Genomic DNA, 21,670 nt, shown 5'->3' with positions numbered 1-21,670 from the left:
CGGCCTTCTGAGTAGCTGGGACTACAGGTGTGAGCCACCATGCCTGGCTAGTTTTTGTATTTTTAGTGGAGATGGGTTTTCACCATGTTGGCCAGGCTGGTTTCAAACTCCTGACCTCATGATCCGCCCACCTCGGCCTCCCACAGTGCTGGGATTACAGGCATGAGCCACCGTGCCTGGCCTGAAAACAAAGTTCTTACCTTCATGGAGTTTACCTTTTGTTTGAAGGAGACAGATGATAAACAAAAGGACAAATAAATGAGGCTATACTTTCAAGTAAAGATATTTGCTATGAAGAAGTGCTATAATGGCACAATCCATAGAAGCCTTTCACAAAATTGTCTTCTGGGTCTAAAAGTCACCCAGATCTTGATGCTACTTTCTTAAAATATCCATGCAGTTTACTCATGTTTCAAGTCCATAAAATGAAAAACACAATGTTTTCAACATGTTTCTTTAAATTTCCTTTTCCCCTTTTCTTAATCTTCTTTCTCCTTACACTACCACACCCCAAAGCTCCCAAAGCACCCTCCTTTTTTTTTTTTTTTTTTTTTTTTGAGAAGGAGTCTCGCTCTGTCGCCCAGGCTGGAGTGCACTGGCCTGATCTCAGCTCACTGCAAGCTCCGCCTCCCGGGTTCACGCCATTCTCCTGCCTCAGCCTCCCGAGTAGCTGGGACCACAGGCGCCCGCCAGCTCGCCCGGCTAGTTTTTTTGTATTTTTTTTTTTAGTAGAGACGGGGTTTCACTGTGTTAGCCAGGATGGTCTCGATCTCCTGACCTTGTGATCCACCCGTCTCGGCCTCCCAAAGTGCTGGGATTACAGGCTTGAGCCACCGCGCCCGGCCAGCACCCTCCTTAAATGCCCAAAGAGTTCCTGTTCCCCAGTGTAAATGAGGCTTTTGCTATTGTTTGGTTTGTATGTCTTAGTGAGGATTTAGAAAGTACAATCTATCTTAATTGCTCATGAGTGACACAAGGTGGTAGGCTGCTTGGGCTTTTTGTATTTATCTACTTAGTTTCTGACTTATTCTGTTAGTTTCAGTGACATGAGCTTGTGGTAAATCAAAGCCACCTGTAGCAGATATTATTGGTGCCCTGCCAGTATGCTATATTCCCTTACTATTTCAGTGTATACCAATCTGACTCTTAATTCTTCTATCTCTGGCATCTGTGGCCACTGAGGCAACTCTGTCTACTCTTAGAACATGGCAGACAAGCCAGGGTCTTAATAATCCCTGAAAGTAGCCCCCAATCATTGACTGACGGTATTGGTGTTTAAACAACCCAGTTATCTTGTCCTCTTGTTGGAATCACTCAGTCTAAGGTATGTGTTCCACATTGTTTCCCAGAGATTCCTAGGAGGATTAAGTTCTGGGTGCCCTTAGCAGTAATGTGCTAGATAAGTCATCTTTTTGGTCTTCTCTTCCCTATTTCACTTTCTTAGTCTCTTACTGGTGTTTCCTGCAATAATCTCCTAAATAAAATACTTGCTCTTGAATACCTGTCTCCAGATCTGCTTCTCGGAGAACCCATACTAAGGTGGTTATTAATTCAGTCAAGTTGCAGATCAGACAGTAACCTCCCACTGACTGTCTTGGCACTTGAAGGTCCTGAATCCAAGGCAAGTGCCATGTCTTCATGCTCTTTGTGAATGTATCTGTTGCTCAAGGTCATGGGTGACCTTGAGCCCAGCAGTCAGCATTATCCACAGCTGAAGTAATACCTATGTGCTCATATTAGGTTATCCGACAACAGTGTAATAATCATTAGACACCACTGTTTAGATCCTGAGTATGTTCATGACATTTGCCTTTTGACTGCTAAGTAGAAGATGTAATGATTACAGGCTGATGCTTTCTCAGGAGAAGGAAAGTTATTGAGCTTTCCAGTTTCATATGCTCCTGATTTTCTTCCACGTTTAGTCTGGCTGCTGACACATGTGTTGAAATCTTTCATGTCGATCAGCTTGAGAATAGCTGGGACTGCTGAGCTAAGTCTGTGCTCATAAAAGAACAAAGAATTGTATTACAGGAAATGACCCCAAATTGACATAAGATTAGGCTAGGAAGCCTGAACAGGGGTTTTAATCTCTGTGCACACAATCAGTCTGTACATATATTAAGCACATTCCTGCTGTTTTAACTATAATTTTTTTTCAATTTCACTTTGTTATTCACAATTTGATAATATTTTATGTGGTCACGGTGTCTGTGTGATGAACTATAATCCAGTGTGACATTCTCTGAGACTCAAGCTTCCAAGGACATCAGAATTTCACACCAGGACACTTTGTAGGACACCTTACTACTCTCCATGGGATTCAAATATCAGAAATGATGAGAGATCTAAGACTTGATGTAATCGCCTACATGTAATGAATCAGGCCAAAGAAAAAAGTGAGACATAGATAAAGGAAATGGTGCTAAGGCAAATGGGGACCTATCTTAGTGTTTGTTTTAGAGTAACTGCTCTTTGTGTTTCCTGATGTAATGGCAAGAGTCTGAGGCAGGAATCTAGTCCCTGCTTAGGAGCTGTATGACCTTGTGAAAATTACTTAGGTATTCTGCAATTTGTAATTGCATTTATTGCAAAATTAAGTTTACTTTTCATACGTCACTAGACTCAGAGCATTTTGAGGTTAGGAATTGGGTCTGAATCAATGATTTCTCCAGCACCCACATGGCATTTGGCACATAATACATCAATAATGATTTTGGATTAAAAAAGGGAGCAAGCACAAGGAACCATGGTGGTCAGAGACGGGTTGAATTCATCTGCACCAGAGAAAGGGAGACTAGAGGAGAAAGGTCACACTGGATTTCGTTCAATTATTGAAAATATGGTGTATTTACTATGTGCTGGGCACTTTTCTAGGTGCTAGAAAGACAACAGTGACCAAAACAAAAATCCACATCTGCATGGATCTTGCATTCTAGTGAGAAAGTAAGATGGTAAAAAAGATAAATAGGTAAATTTTATACAATGCTTCGTAACGACAAGTGCTAAGAAGAAAAACAGCACAGAAAAGACAGAAAGGAAAAGGGAAGGGGCACATGTGGTGCAATTTTGTTAGGATGCCAGGGAGGGCTGAGCGTAGTCGTAAATGACCACATCATTTGATGGATCAAGTCAGGGACTGCGAGTCTGTGTTTCTGAGAGACACATAAAGAAAAGAAGGCTTCAGGAATCCAGAAAGATCCAGAGTGGGGAAATGAAGTGAAAAGAAATCCAGTCAGTGGGGAGTCGTGAAGGGATAAGTTAAACGCGTTTTGGGAGCAAGGAAGAAAGCAAAAGTGCGGTACAGCCTTTCATTACACGTGAAAAGAATCATGTTTCTTTTTCTAGTTAGAAAAAGCTAAAGATTGTGCGATTTATGTATGCCCAAAATCCCCTTCTAAGGGGATTCTCACCTTAACTTGTCTTCCGTGGTCAGTGTTTCCCGCCCCTGAATCTGGGTTACTGTCACTATGGCTTTCAATTGGCCCGGCTTAGGCGCATGCTCTGCGCGTATTGGCCTCCGCTCCTGTCCCCAGACAAGCGGCCATCTTGGGTCCCGCCCCTACCGTGGGGTCTTCTGGGAATTGCAGTCCCCGCTCCGCTCTGTCCCGTCACAGGACTTTTTGCCCTCTGTTCCCGGGTCCCTCAGGCGGCCACCCAGTGGGCACACTCCCAGGCGGCGCTCCGGCCCCGCGCTCCCTCCCTCTGCCTTTCCTTCCCAGCTGCCAACATCCTGGAAGGTAGGGGCGGGGAGGCAAGCCCAAGTGGAATAGTGTTTCTGGGGCGCGGGTCTGGGTTTCCACGCGCGTCTGGTTATCACCCCGGAGCCCAGTGGGGCCGGCGCCTCTCACGGGGCGGTGGGCTTCTGTCCCGAGGACTCTTCTGCCCCACGAGGGTCTCAGGGTGGGGACTCGGGCCCCCTAATTCCCAAGCACCGACCCTAGCCCTAACCCGTTACTCCTCCACCGTATTTATAAGTGGGGAAACTGAGGCATGGGGCCACGCCAGCGGTTCCGGGGACGCCACAGCTCTTGGCTCTGGGGGTGTAGTCGGCACCCGCCGTTTTGGGATGGTTCATCAGTTTCATAGACAAGTAGCGAAAATCCGTCCCAACAGGTCTGTGTTAAACACGCAGCTCTGGGTTCCCCTAAGGGGTTGCTGAACACGTGCGCAGGACAGGAGCAAACCGGGGTACAGAGAAGGCAGCATTTTGGGAGATAAGTTTACATTACTATTTCAAAAACAGACAAAAAGGCATCGAATTTATTGTTGTGGGAGAATTCGTCGGTACTTGGTCGGACTTTCTTACACCTATTTTATGGTTTGTTGTTTTTATTTTTAGCGTCAAAGGGGGGATTTTAAAGGTATATCGGAGTTGGGGGTGGCGGGGTGAAGGAGGCAGGTTAGTGGAACTTGAGATGCATCTGCAGGTTTCTCTGTAGGCTTAAATTCTGCCCTCGCTGTGTTACCTTGGAACAGCCACTCACAGCGCTTATCTGGGAAACAAGGAGCCCAAAGCTCCCAGGTCAAGTGGCCCAAGGATGCTGCCTGAAGCCGAAATCTAAATTGAGGTCATGCTTGCGAAAGTTTACCACTTGCAGATTTACTGCTGTTATTATTCTGGTCTCTCAGAAATGTGCTGGGACCAGTGGAAAATACCCACAGTGGTTGTTTTAGAAAGGTTCTGACCCGGGCCGGGCCCAGACTACCAAGGGCGGTCCCTACTCGCACCTGATGTTAAGCCTTGGTTTAAGCCTGCGGCCGGAGGCCTGGGCAGCGGAGGCTCCTGGGAGTTGCAGTCCCGCCCCTTGTTTCTAGTCGAGCAGGTACTCCACCTCGTGGGGTGCCATTTTGCACGGCGAGATGTCTCCTGGGAGATGAAGTCTCGCTTCTAGCCGTTCTGTAGAGCAACCGCTTGACTCGGAACTACAACTCCCATGTGGACCTGCGTTCATGGCTGCCGGCCTCTGTCCACCTGCTGCAACCTGGACTAGAGATGTTTAGTAAAGAAAGAAGTCTAGGGTGTGTGTGTGTGTGTGTGTGTGTGGTTACTGATTGCATATGCTGTTCTAAGTATTAGATATGGGAGTGTTGTATACAGTGTTCCAAGTATTAATGTACATGCTTTCAAAACCACTAACACTTGACCATTTAGATCATGTTCACATGATCTCTTTTTAATACTACATTTCCCATTTGTATATCAGAAGAAACTTGAGAAGATAGCCGATGATTACACAGCTGGCAATATAATATATATTCAATAAAATATGTATGATATGATTTAATCCTCTTAAAAGCTATATGAGAGTGAGAACCATTTTTATATTAACTTTACAGATTAGAAAACTAAGGCTAGGAAAGCTAAGTAACTTGTTCAAGTTACAATACTGGTGAATAAAAGGACTGAGACTGTAAGCCCTTCGGCTTAACAGTGTCTGCTTAGAGAAAGACCTACCTTACAGAGCCAAGGGAGAGTCCAACCTTTCTGGTTACAGAATTTTGAATATTTTCATTATACCATGTTGCCTCTGTAGTTAGACACTAAAGGTTTGAGCTGCAAAAACCTTTGAGATAATTTAATTCTAATGCAAAGATCTTGGAACACTTCTTGGCCTATAATAAAGGTTCCACAAATGCTAGCTGTATATTGTTGTAGAATACCTTTATTTTAGAGATGAGGAAACTGGCCCAGGTGGTAAAGCAGTTTGCCCAAGGTCACACACACAGTTGATTTGTGTCAGAGATGAGACTAGAACCAAGCGTCTTGTTTTCAAGTCCAAGGTTATTTTCATTCCACCAGCAGTCAGCTAGGAGGAACAGCAGATGTGTAGCTTTGTAGATGATGGTTTCTCCTGTAATTTGTTCTTTCAAGGCCACAGACCAGGACCAATTGTTGTAAAGTATCTTATTATTGGTAAGGTTGTAATATTTCATGAATTCAACAAATATGTTTTGAGCTTCTTTATATGGTCATCTCTCTTAACGTGCAGGGACCACATAGATGATAAGGACTTAATGCATTCGAACTGGAAGGACCTTATAAATCATCTAATCTAACTCTTATTTTATAAATGAGGAGAGTGGTATAAAGTAGTGTGCAATCTTCATCTCATGCCCTCATGTCAAAAGCATCCTGTTTCTGCAAGAAGGCAGATTTCTGGAGTCCTCACAGTAGTGTGGATAACCTTTTCAGGCTTATGCTTTTCTATTTGGTATCCTTGTCTTGGCCTTTTTTCCTGCAGCCTTTGATAGAATGCTTTAGGAAATGTTTTTGTGTCCCCATCTTTATTTGTGTATTCATGTAACTTCAACATGCTCTGTTTCCATTTTGGAAATTAGTCTGGTTTTGTCTCCCACTACTCTTTTCTCTTTTATTGTTTCAGGCACTTGAGAACAAATTCTGACACTATGTTTGCATTCACATGTTAAAATCTGACCCTCTAATATGAACTATCAGAAATCTAACAAGTTGTGACTTCCATTTTGGAAGACATATTGGCCTTTTCAATTATGTATTCACAGATAATAAGGCAGGTAACTCTGGTCTCTTCTGAAAGATGATTTCCATATAGTTGCGTAATAAAGTAACAGTTTTATGAATTGTTGGCTAAACATTCCTGAAACAGTCTATTTGAGAAGTTTTCCTCATCACCCCATGCTCCCACCCCCACACTCTCCCAACTGATAGTCTGATCATTCATCTTCCACCACAGTGCCTGACCACCAGTAGACACTGAAAAAGTACTTGTGGCATTGCATTCATAAGCACTCTGTTCCCACATCTTTTCGTTGAATCTGTTTACTCTTTTAATGTAGAAGTGCAGCTTTGAAATATAAGATGTAGGAGGTTACTTTGCTTTCAACATGTACATTGCAGAGAAAAATCTCAGCCTTTGAGGTCATTCTCTAAGGGGTTGTCTCTTTGGGAATGTCCACATCTGTGACTTCTCAGATGAGAAAGTGATCCAAATAGTAAGACATAGCAGAGAAGCAGTAGAGGGGTTGTCTGAGGACCTATGATTTAATTCCCAGCTGTGCCTTTTAGACAAGTTACTTAGCCCTTGGTTTTCTCTCTTAAAATAGGGATAACAAGCATTTCTACCTCACAGTGATGATGAAGAAGAAAGTGTGTTTAAAGCTTTGAGCATGTTGTCAGGCTCTTAACAGCTTGCAGTCAATAGATAAATATAATAGGTCTTATTTTTGTTATTGTAAGCCTGATATATGAAAATTCACATTTCCTCAAGATTTAAAACTTGAGGCAGATATTTATATTATAAAAGAATTTGTTTGCCGCTTGTTTTCTTAGAGTAGCACACTTGGTCATCACATTTAAAATATGAAGTTCCTCACAACTCTTGATAACCTGTCTTGTCAGCACAGTGACACTCTCTTGTGTGGGCAGAGAGATAGTGAAGCTTTTGGCTCGGTACTGCCTGCTGAGAGGTCCCTGATCTATGGTTCCACCTATATATTAAATCTTTGATTTAAAAGCAGTCTGTTTCTGTCAGTGGGAACTTCTGTCTGTCTCTAAAAAGGATTGGGCCTATCCCAGGAGCCTCAGGGTTAGAGTGAGGCAGTTGTCATCCAGCTGGTGAATAATACTGGGACAATGACCATGGGGATGTGGCAGTGCTTCTTTCTAAAGCTGACAACTTCAGTAGCCATGAGGTTACTGATAAGGAGGTGAGTTACTGAAAAGAAGTGTTGCAGGGAACAGGGAAGGAGAAACAGGAATGCAGATCACAGCAACAGCAGAGGAGACAGACAAAGGAAACAGCAGAGGCCCTCGGCATCCTAAACATGTTTTTATTCAGCACATTTATCTTGCTCCTAACTCTGTGCCAGGCACTGCATCTGCTCTGGTGAGAGCAGTAAATGGGGCTGGCAGGGAGGCAGTGATGGGCTGAATGAGGGTATATTCTCGGCAGGGAAGAACCTAGTACAAGGGAGGAAGAGAGGAAGGGAAGAAGAGAGGGAGGGAGGGAGGGAGTGTTGGGATTTGATGAGCAGAAAGAAGGTCTGTTTGCCTAGGGTATGAAAATCAATGGCTGGAGGAGGTGGAGAGAATAAGGCTGCAGAGGTGAGCCTGAGTAATAGATTTATTTTTCTTTTTTTAAATTTTACTTTAAGTTCTGGGATACATGTGCAGAATGTACAGGTTTGTTACATAGGTATACATGTGCCATGGTGGTTTGCTGCACCTGTCAATCTGTCATCTAGGTTTTAAGCCCCGCATGCATTAGGTATTTGTCCTAATGCTCTCCTTCCCCTTGCCCCCCAACCCCCAACAGGCCCCGGAGTATGATGTTCCCCTCCCTGTGTCCATGCGTTCTCATTATTCAACTCCCACTTATGAGTGAGAACATGTGGTATTTGCTTTTCTGTTCCTGTGTTAGTTTGCTGAGAATGGTGAGTCTGAGTAATATTATGCAGAGTTTGGTTACCTGCATTTCGAGCTTATTCCAAGGGCATTTGGGAAACTGTTTAATGGCCTTAAATGGGGAAATGAAATTATTGGATTTTTTTTCACCTAAGTATGGATGTATAGCAATGTATTGTATTATTGAAGATTACTAAGAGTGTAGACTTTTAGTGTTCTTGTTCCCAGAAAGGGGTCTCAATCCAGACCCCAAGAGAGGGTTCTTGAATCTTATGCAAGAAAGAATTCAGGGCAAGTCCATAGAGTAAAGTGAAAGCAAGTTTATTAAGAAAGTAAAGGAATAAAAAGATGGCTACTCCATAGACGAAGCAGTCCTGAGGGCGGCTGGTTTCCCATTTTTATGGTTATTTCTTAATGACATGCTAAACAAGGCATGGATTATTCATAACTCCTCTTTTTGGACCATATAGCGCAACTTTCTGACATCGCCCCATGGCATTTCTAAACTGTCATGGCGCTGGAGGGAGTAGAGCAGTGAGGACGACCAGAGGTCACTCTCGGCGCCATTTTGGTTTGGGGGATTTCAGCCAACTTCTCTACTGCAACCTGTTTTATCAGCAAGGTCTTTATTACCCGTATCTTGTGCCAACCTTCTATCTTATCTTGTGACTAGGAATGCCTTAACCTCCTGGGAAAGCAGCCTAGTAGATCTCAGCCTTATTTTACCCAGCCCCTATTGAAGATAGGGTTGCTCTGGTTCAAACACCTCTGACATTCTCACCACAAATAAATAAGTATTTGAGGTAATGCATATTAATTAGCTTGATGTAGCCATTCCACAGTAGATACATATTTCAAAACAAATCAGTTTTTAAAAAGTATGGATGCATTATGGATAATGAATTTATCTGAGGTAATAGTTGATGTGGGAAAAGTATGTATGCTTGTGCTTCTTTAATTTTAATGTGCATACAAGTCTCCTGCTGATCTTAAAATGCAGAGTCTGTTTTAATTAAAGACCTGGAAAGGATCAGAGATTCAGTATTTCTAACAGATTGATGCTGCTGGTCCGTGGATCATCCTTTGAGTAGCAAGTACTTACGAGACTCTTCAGTGGTCTAGGTGACAGAGGATGTAGTTAAGAGAATGGACTGGTTGGGAGCAAAAGACCTGGAATTTAATCTTGGTTCTGCCACTTTCTATGTGTGTGACTCTGGGGAAAGTGTCCAAATCTCTCTGAGCCTCAATTTCCTCATCTGTGAAATGGGGGTGATAATTTCTATTGCAGAGGGATGTTTTTAGTTTTCAATGAGGTAACCCATTGAAAGTGCTTACCACGGTAACTGGTATTCCATAAATGGTAGCTAATGATTTTATTTTTATCATTATCAATTAAAAACACAAGTTGATGCATCCTGCTCTATGTTTCCTTGTTTATCATATTTTGAATACCAAGAGGACTAGACCACCTTTAATTCTACTGTTTTTACTTACCTCTATCATATGATGTTTGGAATTTCTTCAGTCCTCTGTAAAAGTTGGAGTATTATGGGGTCAGGGGAGGAGAAGTATCTTTTCCTCACCCTCAGGTTCTTGGTTGAGTCCCCTGTAACAAAAGACAGATTAACGAGAGAAAAGCACACAGATTTATTTAACGTAAGTTTTATGTGACATGGGATTCTTCATAATGAAATGAAGACTCCCAAAACTGGTAAACCTCTGTATTTTTTATGCTAGATTTGATGAAGAAGTAGATAGTTGTGTAGAAGTATGATTGAATAAGGAAGTATGAGCTAATAATGGGAGGAAATGTAGCAAGGCCTGTTTGTTCAGATTCTCTGTAACCCTTTGTCTTCGGAGATAAGGATGTTCTTTTACTCCAGGTATGGGACGTGAGAAACCTTTCACAGGAGGGTCTTAGACCTGCTTCAGGAGAAGGCCAGATAATTCTTCCTGGGTTTTATGACCTGCTTCAGAGGAGAAGGGCAGAAGGAAGGTCAGAGAGTGACCTCTGACCCTCTGGCTTCTGCTGTCTTCTCAAATTCCTTCAGCTTACAATATTTGGGGGTAGTATGTCCTGAACCCCAGCATGGGCAAATAGATATATTTCAGCCCATGAAATTCAGTCTTTCTAAATTTGATGGACAAAACCTGGGATCCTTATATTAACACATTATATCTGATTATTAAGATGGGAATTCGAGGTACCTGGCCTCCTAATGTAAGTTTATTCCTTCATTATGTAATTTTAATTTGTTTGGATCGCTTTCCAACTAGTGGCTCTCAGACCTGGCGGTAAGTTAGAATCACCGGATCCAGATAACTGAAATAAGAGTGGGGAGGGAAGCAGGTGTTTTTTTTGTTTGTATGTTTTCTTTTGTTTGCTTATTATTTACATTTCCCAGCTGATTCTAAAGTGCATTTAAGATTGAAAACCACTGATTCTAATAACACAGCATCGTGGAATGAATCGGGTATAATCCAGTAGGTAAAAGATCTGAGTGGGGAATGAAATATCTAGAAAGTAGCATTCTGAAGGCTTTGGGGGTGAAAGAAAAGCACCATCACAAAGCTGTCATGGAATTTGATGAACTTACTATAAATTGTGCACTAGTTATCTTTGAGATTAACTGCCAGGGACACTCTTCTCCCCCACCCTCCTTGTATCTCTTGCTGTGCTTATCTAAGGGTTTTCCTTATATCAAATTTCAGGTTGCATTTCTCGTCCTGTACTTAGTTTGCCTCATTCCTCATAGCTGGGGGTGTTGTGGGGGGCTATAATTCCATTAAAACTGTGTTCCAAAGAAACTCAGTGACATGCTTTCATGATCTGTGGTGGTGGTATTGAAAAAGTTTAAACAATTGTTCAGATAAAATACCAGTCACTTTTACTGGTGATATTCTTACATTCTAATTGAGTAGCTTGAAATGAACCATTGAAATGAACCACTTCTAGAAAGGCTGCCTATTATAAAGTTTTCTTCCTATCCCCATCCTCCCCCAACTCCATGTCAAGGCAGAAGAATAATTAAGCTAATTTGATTACATACCTTTAATTTTCTTGATGCTCCATAAATGTAGTGATTGTGAGGGAGGAAAAAAGAAAAACAATTCTTTCTCTGCTTTCTTAGATTCTGCTCCTGGGGCACTGAAAAGTAAACTGACAAAAGACAGATTAACAGCAGAAATCATTTATTACATATGCATACAGAGGTCTTCATAAAAAAGAAGTGAAGACCCTATAAGAGGTGGTTAGGTCTGGGGGCTTATATATTATGTGGAGAAGAAACTAGAGAAAGTGAAGCCTCCTTTGCAAAAATTATGATGGTGAAAGAGATCTGACCTAACTGCATCTAACTTGCGTCTAACCTCCAAGCTGTCCTCGTTCATTCTTGCACATAGACCAAACTAACTTTGGGAGGATCTTAGTTTATAGTTTAACTTTGGAACAAAGATGTTAACAACACTTTCCCAAACCCCCTAGGACTAACAAATTAGCCACAAGTTTAGAAATTATGCTTTAGGACTCATGCAACTAGAGGTCACAAGATTCTAAACCTCCCCAGTTGCTCCTGGGGATAATATCAAAACCTAAGGTTGGTGCTGGAGATATTTTTCCAACCTTGCACTTGATGGATCAGATGGCACGACCCGGATTGATAAACTGGCTCATCTGGTCTTGTGCCCCCATGCAGGAACTGACTCAGCACAGGAGGACAGCTTTGACTCCCTGTGATTGCATCTCCAATTCGACCAATCAGCACTCCCCACTACCTGGCCCCCCTATCCACCAAATTATCCTTAATAAATCCCAGTCTCTGAAATGTTCCAGGGAGACTGATCTCAGTAGTAATAAAACTCTGGTCTCCTGTTCAGCCGGCTCTGCGTGAATTAAATTCTTTCTCTGTTGCAATTCCTCCGTCTTGATAAACCGACTCTATCTGGGCAGCAGGCAAAATGAACCTGTTGGGTGGTTACAAAAGGATAAGGGGATTTGGGCTTCTGGGGTAGGGGGACAAACTGTGAAAAAATGACTAGGAAATGTATGGTAAATGAAGGTTGTTTAGTAAGGTTCGTTTATGCAGGTAAGAATTCTTCTCTCTGGTAGGGAAAGGGGAACACCTTTATTTATAGAAAATATGTTACCTTTACAAAGGAAAATCTATGCCCTGCTTTTAGATAGATGGAGGAGGGCAGAGGTGTTTCTTTTTCTTTTTCTTTTTTTTGTTGTTTTTTCTGAATCTGCTGTTCTTAATTGCCTTCAACTCAAATAACCCTTATGCCAAACTGGCATATTTTGGGGTAGCATATTCTGGTCCCCTTTCAGACCCTTTCCTTTGGAAAGTTGTTTTTCCCTCTCATAGAAAATGCATACAGTTATATTTGAGTATTTATATTTATATTTAAACCCTTATATCAAGGGTCCAGGAACATTCTTGGCTTGAACATATATTACCCAGCACCATAATTTCATTTTTTTTTAGCATTTCCTGAACCTTTGTGCCCACCAGGAGGTTATTACACAATGTAGTAGCCTTACTTGTCTAGTCTGTTGACTCCATAAAGAGAAAAAGAGAAAGGGTGGGAAGAACAGTGTTTTTGCCAGAGTGTTAAATGCAGTTAAAAACTACATATTTTAGGGGTATTTTGTATGTGTGCCAGTGTTTTCTTTTGATGATGAATAAGTGGGAATAGAAGAGAAAATTGAGAAACTGGTTAAGAAGTTCACAAAAGATACTCATTGACAGGATTCTGGAACTTAAAGACCCTTTCTGAGTCTTTTTTATGTGTTTATTAGTGTTCTTTATTATGGATTTACTTCTTTTTATTAACAATCAGAATTCTATTAAAATTCAGTATATTTTGCTGTTTCTCAGACTCATAGCTACTGGAGTTAGAAACCATCATAGATAATGTTGAAGTGTCAGTACTCCCTTGCAAGGTTTAATGCATGCATATTTTAGTTAGACCAGGCTGGAGGGGCATACAGTCTATAATTATTTAATCACTGAATCTGTGGAACGTGGTAAGAACAAAATTTTTATTTTCTGAGAAGTCTTCTTCCCACGTCTTAGTTTTAAAAAAACAAAGCAAAACACAAAACTCACTGCTGCCTTTGGACTCCACATTAACTGAAGGGCGGTACCTGCTTGGTTGTGTCAGTAGATGTTTAAGCTGTGCCCAGAAGCGCGAGTTTACCTATACGTTTGGAGCCCTGAGGATAGGTGGAGGGAAGGGTTGGAACTTGCTTAGAATAGTGATTCCAGTTCAATCTCTTCTAGGAATGATCCTGGCAAGAAATCCAAGGGAGAGCAGGAGAGGCAAGAGGGAGGTAAAACAAATGCAGAGAGTGTGGGAGAGGTAGAATAACAAAAAATAGTGGGGTGGAAAGAGAGGGGAATAGTTTTTGTTTTACAGCCACTTGTGTAAATAAAATTAGTCTCTGCCTGTCAGTTACTACATCATCAGAAAGTGGCAGGTCTAATTTTCACTGGATGTAGTCTACCACTTTGTTAGCCTGCCTGGAAGCATAGACTATGTAGCATACCAGATGCCACTTTGGGACACCTTAGATAGATGAGTAGTCAGACTCTAGTGCAGCTGAAATTGAGGTACCAAGGCCTGTGCCACCAGCCTTTCCCAATTTAAGTGATCTGGACGAGACCTGCTCTAGTGATTCTAACTTGTAGCCAGGGCCAAGAACCACTGGTTAGAAAGCACTCCCAATGGGTTAAAATTATGTCAAGAAGGGGGCACTGTAATTGGATGCATAAATTTCCATTCGAAGGCAAGGTACCTTAAATTTCCATCTTAATAATCAGATATAACATGTTACCTTAAAGATCCCAGATTTTTTCCATCAAGTTTAGAGAGACTCAGTTGTATGGGCTGAAATATATCTGTGCTCATAATACCTCAAAATTCACAGCAGATTGAGGGAGTTATAGCTTGGGCCATATGCCTACCACTTGGAATTGTTTCTATAGCCAGTGGGAGGGGGTACTGTGAGTGGCCAGGTGTGGCACAAATGCCCACCCCAGGAGAGGAGAGATTCACCCAGAGGAAGTAGGGCAGGCCTGCCACACTCTCAGCATCAGAGGCCACCATTCATACCAGAGTATATGTGACTAGTGCCCACTGGAGTTGTGCTGTGCGAAGCTTGCAAGCCTGTACACACAGAAAGGCCCTGATTAACGAGAGGTGCTGATACCTTCAGAAGAGGGATGTGACACTAGGGATACAAAAACAACAGGTGGCCACTGTAGTTTGAAAACCCAGTTGCTGGGTTCTGCCAGCTTAGTGGATAAAAACAAGGCCAGGAAGCTTCAGAAAAATCTACAGCTGAGGCCCTCTCTTGGCTCCTCTGAGCAGGGGATGAAGCTTCCTCTAAGCTAAGGCTTTCTCTAGCCTCTTGAACTTCCACAAGGCAACAGGCCAAGGTTTCCCTGGCCTAGAGGAGTTAGCTGTGTTTGGCTTCGTGGTGCAGATGGAACAGCTGGGTCCAACTCCTATGGGTCAAGGACTGCTGGAACTCTATGCAAGGGTCCTGGTGAGGCCAGAAGTGTTTGCATTTCCAACAAGGTGCCAGGTGATGTATATGCTGCTGGTCCATGGGCCACACTTGGAATAAAAAGATTTTAGATTTTTGTGGCTTCTACTAAGTTACCATTCTGTTTTAACGTAATGAGTAGTATTGTTTAGAATTTTTATATATGCACACACACACACACACACACACACACATATATATATGTACACACATACACACACATATATATATGGCAAGTTGTTTTTGTTTGCAGTTTTATTTCTCCTTGTAAAATGGACATAATGGTACCCACTTCATAGATTGTTATGAATTAAATGGGATGATCTATATAAAATATCAGCACTGCCCTCATGGAGTCTAGTGAAGGGGGCAGATAACACATAGGCAAACACCTGTAACAATAAGATGTCAAGTACGAGAAGGAAGAGTATAAGATACTGTGATAGTAAGAGGGACGAGTAACCTATTGAGATAAAATGGCCAGAGAGGAAGAGCTGAGAATTGAGCAGAGACCTAAGTAAAGGATGAGAGGGAGCTGGCCATATGAAGAGCTGGTATTAATAGAATGGGGTTCCAGGCAGAAGGAATAGCCTATACCAAGGCCTTAAGGTGGGAAAGAGCTTAACACCATCAAAGGGAGAAAAGGAGGCCCCTGTGGCTGAACCATAGAGAGGGCAAGGGAGACTGACATCAGATGAATTGGCTGTATAGATAGGGCCCAGGCCATACAGGGCCTTGAAGTCAAAGTATGGAATTTGGATTTTTTTCCCATGGGTAATGCTCCTGTCCCTGGATCTCAGTATCATGGTTGGATCCAGACCTCTTCTCCACTCATCTGCTTCTTCACTGAGCACCTACTTCTAGACTTTTTTCCCCCTCCCTTTGGCCAGAACATGAGTTACAATCCTGGCTGATGCTTCCCTAATGCCTACTATGTCCTCAGGCTAATTTATTACCTGTTAAAACACTTTCCAGACCCTAGGTTCCATTTGTATAACCCGATTCCTTCTCATTTTTTTCACTAGGCTCTGATCAGAGCATCTGCGATACCCACTTCTGCCCCCTAATGTGGTATCAGGTCCGTATCCCGCCTGATTGGACTTCTCTGCCACATGGCAGTAAAAATCAAGAACAAAGCCCTAGCAGTAGTCAGGCAGATGAACACAATGAAAGGGACTGAAGAAGGAGGAACAGTTTGGGATCTATTAATTGGTGGAAAGAAGAGGAGATATATAATTTTTATATGTTAGAATCATGGCTTCAAGAGATTTTTTAAAAAGAGCTTGAAAGAAGCTGGTTGGATTCAGCTAGTCCACTCTCCTTTATTTGCATATTTGAAAAACTGGCTGTAAAGAGGAGAAATGACGTGGTGTGGGTCACAGACAGTGCAATTGGCAGAATGTTGACCTTTCTTAGTTTCCTATAAGTTAGCTCCTGTGTCTTTTGCTTCCTTCTTATACTTTTTACAGCTTTTATTTAACCTTTGATTTTTAATCAATGCTTCTCTTTCCTTTGGGCAGTGGTAGTGGCTGTTTTGCTGACGGCCATCTCCCCTGCACCTGGTCCTTATGCAGGGTGAGTGATTTATGTCAGGTCCCTAACTGAGAATTCAGTGTTGGATTTTGCACTGTACCACACTACTTCTGGGCCATCTTCCATTACTGATTGTAAGTCATTTCTCTGGTTAGCTGAGTCTTGGCTGCATGGGGAGTATAGGCAAGTGAAATCTACAGAAACTGCAGACTTCATCCCCTTTTACCATTTCTCTGAATTTGGATAGCCTCCCATTTCTTCCCCATAATGGGGATAATGCTTTGTTTATTGTGTTAATGTTATCTATCTTCCCTCTCTAGAAAGATAGCACTATGAGGGCAGGGACAATTGTTGGTGCTGTTCATTGCTCTGTCTCCATTGCCTAGAACAATGCATGGCCTATGATACACAAAATGAAGTGTGACTCATCATAGCCATCAAGATCTGAAAGTCTGGATTGTCCTGAAGATTGTTGCTCCCTGCAAATGAGTTGTTTATACTTTGTAGAGAATAAGATTATTCAAATGCTGGGCAGTCAAGGAGGGACTCTTGAGAGAGGAACCTATAAATAAGAGCCCATTATCTGACCCTGAGGACTCACTTCTGGCTTTGCCTTTCATTTGCTGTGTCATCTTGAGTGAAGTACTCAACCTCTCTGAGCCTCACTTTTCTCTAAAATGGAGATGATAATACTACCTAGCTCTTAGAGCTGTTGTGAGAATCAAGTGAAATCATTGATTTCAATTATGTTCTACACAGTGCCTGACACATACTCAGCACTCAATAAGTATGACCTGAGAGGAGTGTCATTAAACTTGGAATGTTACTCTATTCCTGCTAGCAGTTACACATGCATGCCAGGTTTTACTTCATAAATCATAACTAAACCTTTCCCATAGGACTATGTTATTTAGTGAAGTTTCATATTCACTTTGACCATCAAATAAATGTAGAAATCATCAGTTCTGGCTATGTAAAGTTTACTGAAAATGTTGATGAACAACAACCCAGGATTCAGCACAAAAAAATAAATCCTGCTTGATGTTAAAGACAGGAATATAAATCAGAAAACAAACATATCTGTAGTACTGTAATATTTAAATGCCTTCTCATAAACACTTAAGATTCTCATTAGTCCAACATCAGAAAAACGATAAATATTAATATTTGTCATCAAAGGAAAGCTTAGAAATCAAAGCAGAGTAAACAACTGTTGTATTTCAAGGATTACATAATACTGCAAGCATTTTTAATTAAACACCCCAAAACTCTATTTTTAAAAAACTTTCCGTATGAGTTGGTTTATTTTTATCCAGTATACAAACTAAGATGGATATACATTTAATCAGAAAAAAATGCAGGTAATTTGTTGAGCCAGATCATGTTCTCAAAGATTTAGGTTGTGTTGTATGTCTACAAAAGAGACCCACATGTGTCTGAGGCAACCCTCCATCTCCATTGATCTCTAATTCTATTTCAGGAAGATTCTATTGGAAATGGGCCCTAGGTAGATCATGTAAGGGCATGGGTGCTTCCTGTCTTCATTGTGGGTTCTTTCCTGAAGAGCCTCTCTTCTCAGGTCATGTTGCTGCTGCTCTGAATGGGCCAGGAAGTATATGCAGCAGTCCCAGGGTCAGGAGGGAGCAGAGGGAGGGAGGACAGTCTACTGCCATCACTCTGAATCTATCAGGCTTTTCCTTCCTGCTTTCACAGTACCTGAGATAGCTGACTCAACATGAGATGGCTTCATCATGTCAACTGGCATTTGGGAGACCCGGGTTTTAGTTCTGGCTCTCCCACTGCCTTACACACGTCTCTTTTCTCTGGGCCTCCCTTTCCACATCTGTAAAGTGAGGGCTTGGATCTGATCATTCTGAAGTCCTATTCCTCTCCAACATTCTGTGACCTGGGTAGAGCGCTTCAGGGACCTGATGAGCCCTTTTCCCTGCCCTCTGCAGAAGGGTAATTCTGGAGTGGCTGACTTTGGAACCAGTCAGAGCTGTAGCTCATCTTAGGTAACTCATTTAAGTTCTCAGTTTCCTCATCCATTAAATGAGAATAGTGCAAGATTGTTGTCAACACAAGAGACGTCACTGGGAAAGCATCTAGAGCTGCATTTGGTAGGTCACAGGGATTGAATAATGATGCTGTGTTATTATTACTACATATTATATTTATATAACAATATATATTTATATTTCTATATTTATATTGTATATTATATATTATAACATATAATATATAATATACTATATATTATCTCAAAATATATTATTATATTATTGTTTTAATATATAAATATAGTAAATATAGTATATTGTTATACACTATGTTTATATCTTGACTTAGCACTTTCTTGGCACTTTATACCACAGTTTTCTTATCTAAAAATGGGGATAGTAAGAGAACTTACCTCATTGGTTAGTCGTGAGGATTAAATGAGATAATACATGAAAACACATAGGGCACTTTCTGGTACATATTAAGCACTAATGACATGTTAGTGATTATTTTAGCTATGATTTTATTATTGGTCACAATACCTTGCTTTTTGTGAAAGCACTGGACAGGACAAGGTGAATGGGGTAGTTATGTTCTCTAATACACATGCTGAAGTCAATTTCCAGTGGTCTAAAAAAACCCAACATTTTCCCTAAACATCTCATTTATCATAGGGAAAGCTAAGTAAATGATACTGAATCTGCATTTAAAAGTCAAGTATCTGTATCCAACATGGGTTCTTTTTTTTTGAGATGGAGTCTTGCTCTGTCATCCAGGCTGGAGTGCAGTGGCGCAATCTCAGCTCACTGCAACCTCCGCCTCCTGGTTTCAAGCGATTCTTCTGTCTCAGCCTCCCAAGTAGCTGGAACTATAGGCGCGTACCACCGCGCCGAGCTAATTTTTCCAACATAGGTTCTTAAACCAGGATGCTTGGGCCTCTTTAAAATCTAAAATTTCAGGTCCATGATCTATCTGCACATAATAATTGAAAGCAAGTTAAAAGAGACCTTACTTTTTTTTTTTTTTTTTAAAAAATTAGATTACTATGGCCAGGCACCGAACTAAGATCTTTGTGTAGATTTCGTATTTCATCCTCATAGCAACTCTATGGAGTCGATACTTGTATTATCCTTGTTTTACATGTGAGAAAACTGAAGCTCAGAGAGGTTAAACAAGGGCTCAAGGACACCCAGTTGGCAAGTGGTGAGCCTAAGATATGGACCCAGGCCATCCGGCTAGGGAGCTTGAGCTATAATAGCTAATGTCCTTAGGTGGCAAAAAGGTCAGACCTGCCTGATAGCTACCTTTTCTGTAAAATGAAGTCTAATGGATAAGGACAAGGATATAAAAGGACTTGCTTTTTATCAATGACATAGCAAATTAATATTCATTTTTATTGTTTTCAAGATCATTCCATTTCAAGTGAGGGGATGAATTTCAATACAAATTAGACTTATTTAAGGAAACATCAATATTTTTCTCAAAGTGGCAGTATCAAAACCTTATGAAATTAAAGAAAATGTACTGCATTTATACAATGCAAATTTATTTGGAAAAAATTTTCTTTATCATTTTCTGTAGCTTAGCTTGCAGCTGTTGTCATGTCTGTTTTTAAAACACAAAAATAAATTGTTTCTTTTTAAGTCCATTGGATCTGCAGGCAGGTATTAGACAAAGTTGGTGTGGATGAGTTGAACATCTTGGTCGGAGGGCCCAGAATATTCTGTAAGAAGGTGCTATTTAGAAGAAATTTTCATACCAACTGCATAAGAAAATAAATTTGGAGGATTTAAAAAAATATAGAAATGCTCAAAAAATAAAATAACATTGCATTTCACCCATTCGTGATAGCACTATCAATATTTCAGTGTATACTTTTTTTCCATTGTTTTTATTGCATGCATATATTTGTTCTGTTAGTTTTCTAACAGCGAATGGACACATTTTTCTAAATTTGGATAATACTTTACATATAGTTTTGTTTTCACTCATCAATATATTGTATGCATTTTCCCATGGCATTAATGTCTACAGAGTACTCCACTGTTAGAACATGACATTATTTTTTAATCTATCCCATGTGGTCAACGTATAGGTTTTCCCCACCGTTTTTTCTGATGTATTTGCATGTATGCATAATCACATTCATGATTTTTTTCTTAGGAGACATTTCCAGGAGTGGGAATGCTGGGCCACATTGTAAAGCTGTAGGAGTAGCTGCCTGGTGTTTCTTTGCTGCAAGCAGTGCTCCCCTGTGAACCTAGAATCCTCACTAACAACTTCTCCTGGGCTCTACTTCCCAGGAGCTTCAGAGAAGAGAATATAGAGCCAGAAGCTAGTGGGGCAATTAACCACATCAGTCTTCAGTTTCTGCTGGTTGATCAAAGAAACATGTTGGGTTACCTATACTGGCCTTAATGTGTCATGTTTTATTTAATGGGTTCCTATGTCAGCTTCAAATGCTTTCAGCTGCAAGTAACCTGCTTAAAAAGAATAGAGGTTTGTTTCTTCCACATAAAACGAAGTCTAGAAATGGTTGGCTTTGGCTTTGGTTCAGCAGCTCAGAGATGTCGAAGAGAGTGTATCTTGTAGTTCTTGGTCTAACCATAATGGCCACAGAATTGCTGCAGCTGAAGCAATCATCATGTTTGTATTCAGGGAGTCAGGAGGAGGTGAGAGAACAGAGAGATGAATGAGACACATTCTTGATCCTGGGAGTTGTTAGCCTGATTAAAAAAGTAGTGCTTTTTTCTCATATTGCAGAGATAATAGAAAATATATTTCATTATAGAAAATATATTTCACCCATAATCTTGCCACTCAGGTAATCACTACTCTCATATTGGTGTCTATCCTTCTAGTCTAGTTAGAAATGCACAAATGCACAAAAAATGGGATTGCCCACTTATATACTGTTTTGTAACTGGCCTTTTTAATCAGCATTTAGCTCAGTGTCTAGTACCTGGTAGATGCTCTAAAGAATTTACTGAAAAATTAATGAATGATTTAAAAAATATACTATGAATACTTTTCTATGCCACTGAGTATTCTACAGTATATGTTTTACAGTATAGTTTCAGACAATTGCATATTACTGAATTGTTTAGATGGTCCATAATTTCCTTCACTGATTCTCTATTATTTTACATGTAGATTAAAACAGGTTTTTTTAACTATGATAAATAATTCTGCAGTGAATATGT

General features: G+C 40.9%; 1 protein-coding gene across 30 annotated transcripts in view; it reads left to right on the top strand.

Moving 5' to 3' along the window:
* Positions 1-3,561: 3,561 nt before the first annotated feature.
* Positions 3,562-21,670, top strand: part of LOC105483059 (fragile histidine triad diadenosine triphosphatase) — a 1,492,666-nt gene continuing 1,474,557 nt past the window's right edge. For 13 of the 30 annotated variants that reach the window (XM_071092003.1, XM_071092008.1, XM_071092010.1 and 10 more), the window contains exon 1: positions 3,576-3,737. The gene's annotated coding sequence lies outside the window, so the exon portion shown is untranslated. Of the gene's footprint in view, positions 3,738-3,827; positions 4,319-21,670 lie in introns of those variants that run through there. The other 17 variants (XM_071092002.1, XM_071091991.1, XM_071091992.1 and 14 more) reach the window with 10 other exon arrangements.

This window comes from Macaca nemestrina, chromosome 2 (genome assembly GCF_043159975.1).
Source record: "Macaca nemestrina isolate mMacNem1 chromosome 2, mMacNem.hap1, whole genome shotgun sequence".
NCBI classification, from domain to species: domain Eukaryota; kingdom Metazoa; phylum Chordata; class Mammalia; order Primates; family Cercopithecidae; genus Macaca; species Macaca nemestrina.
Note: the sequence above shows the minus strand (reverse complement) of the source record. Positions and strands in the feature narration are given on the sequence as shown.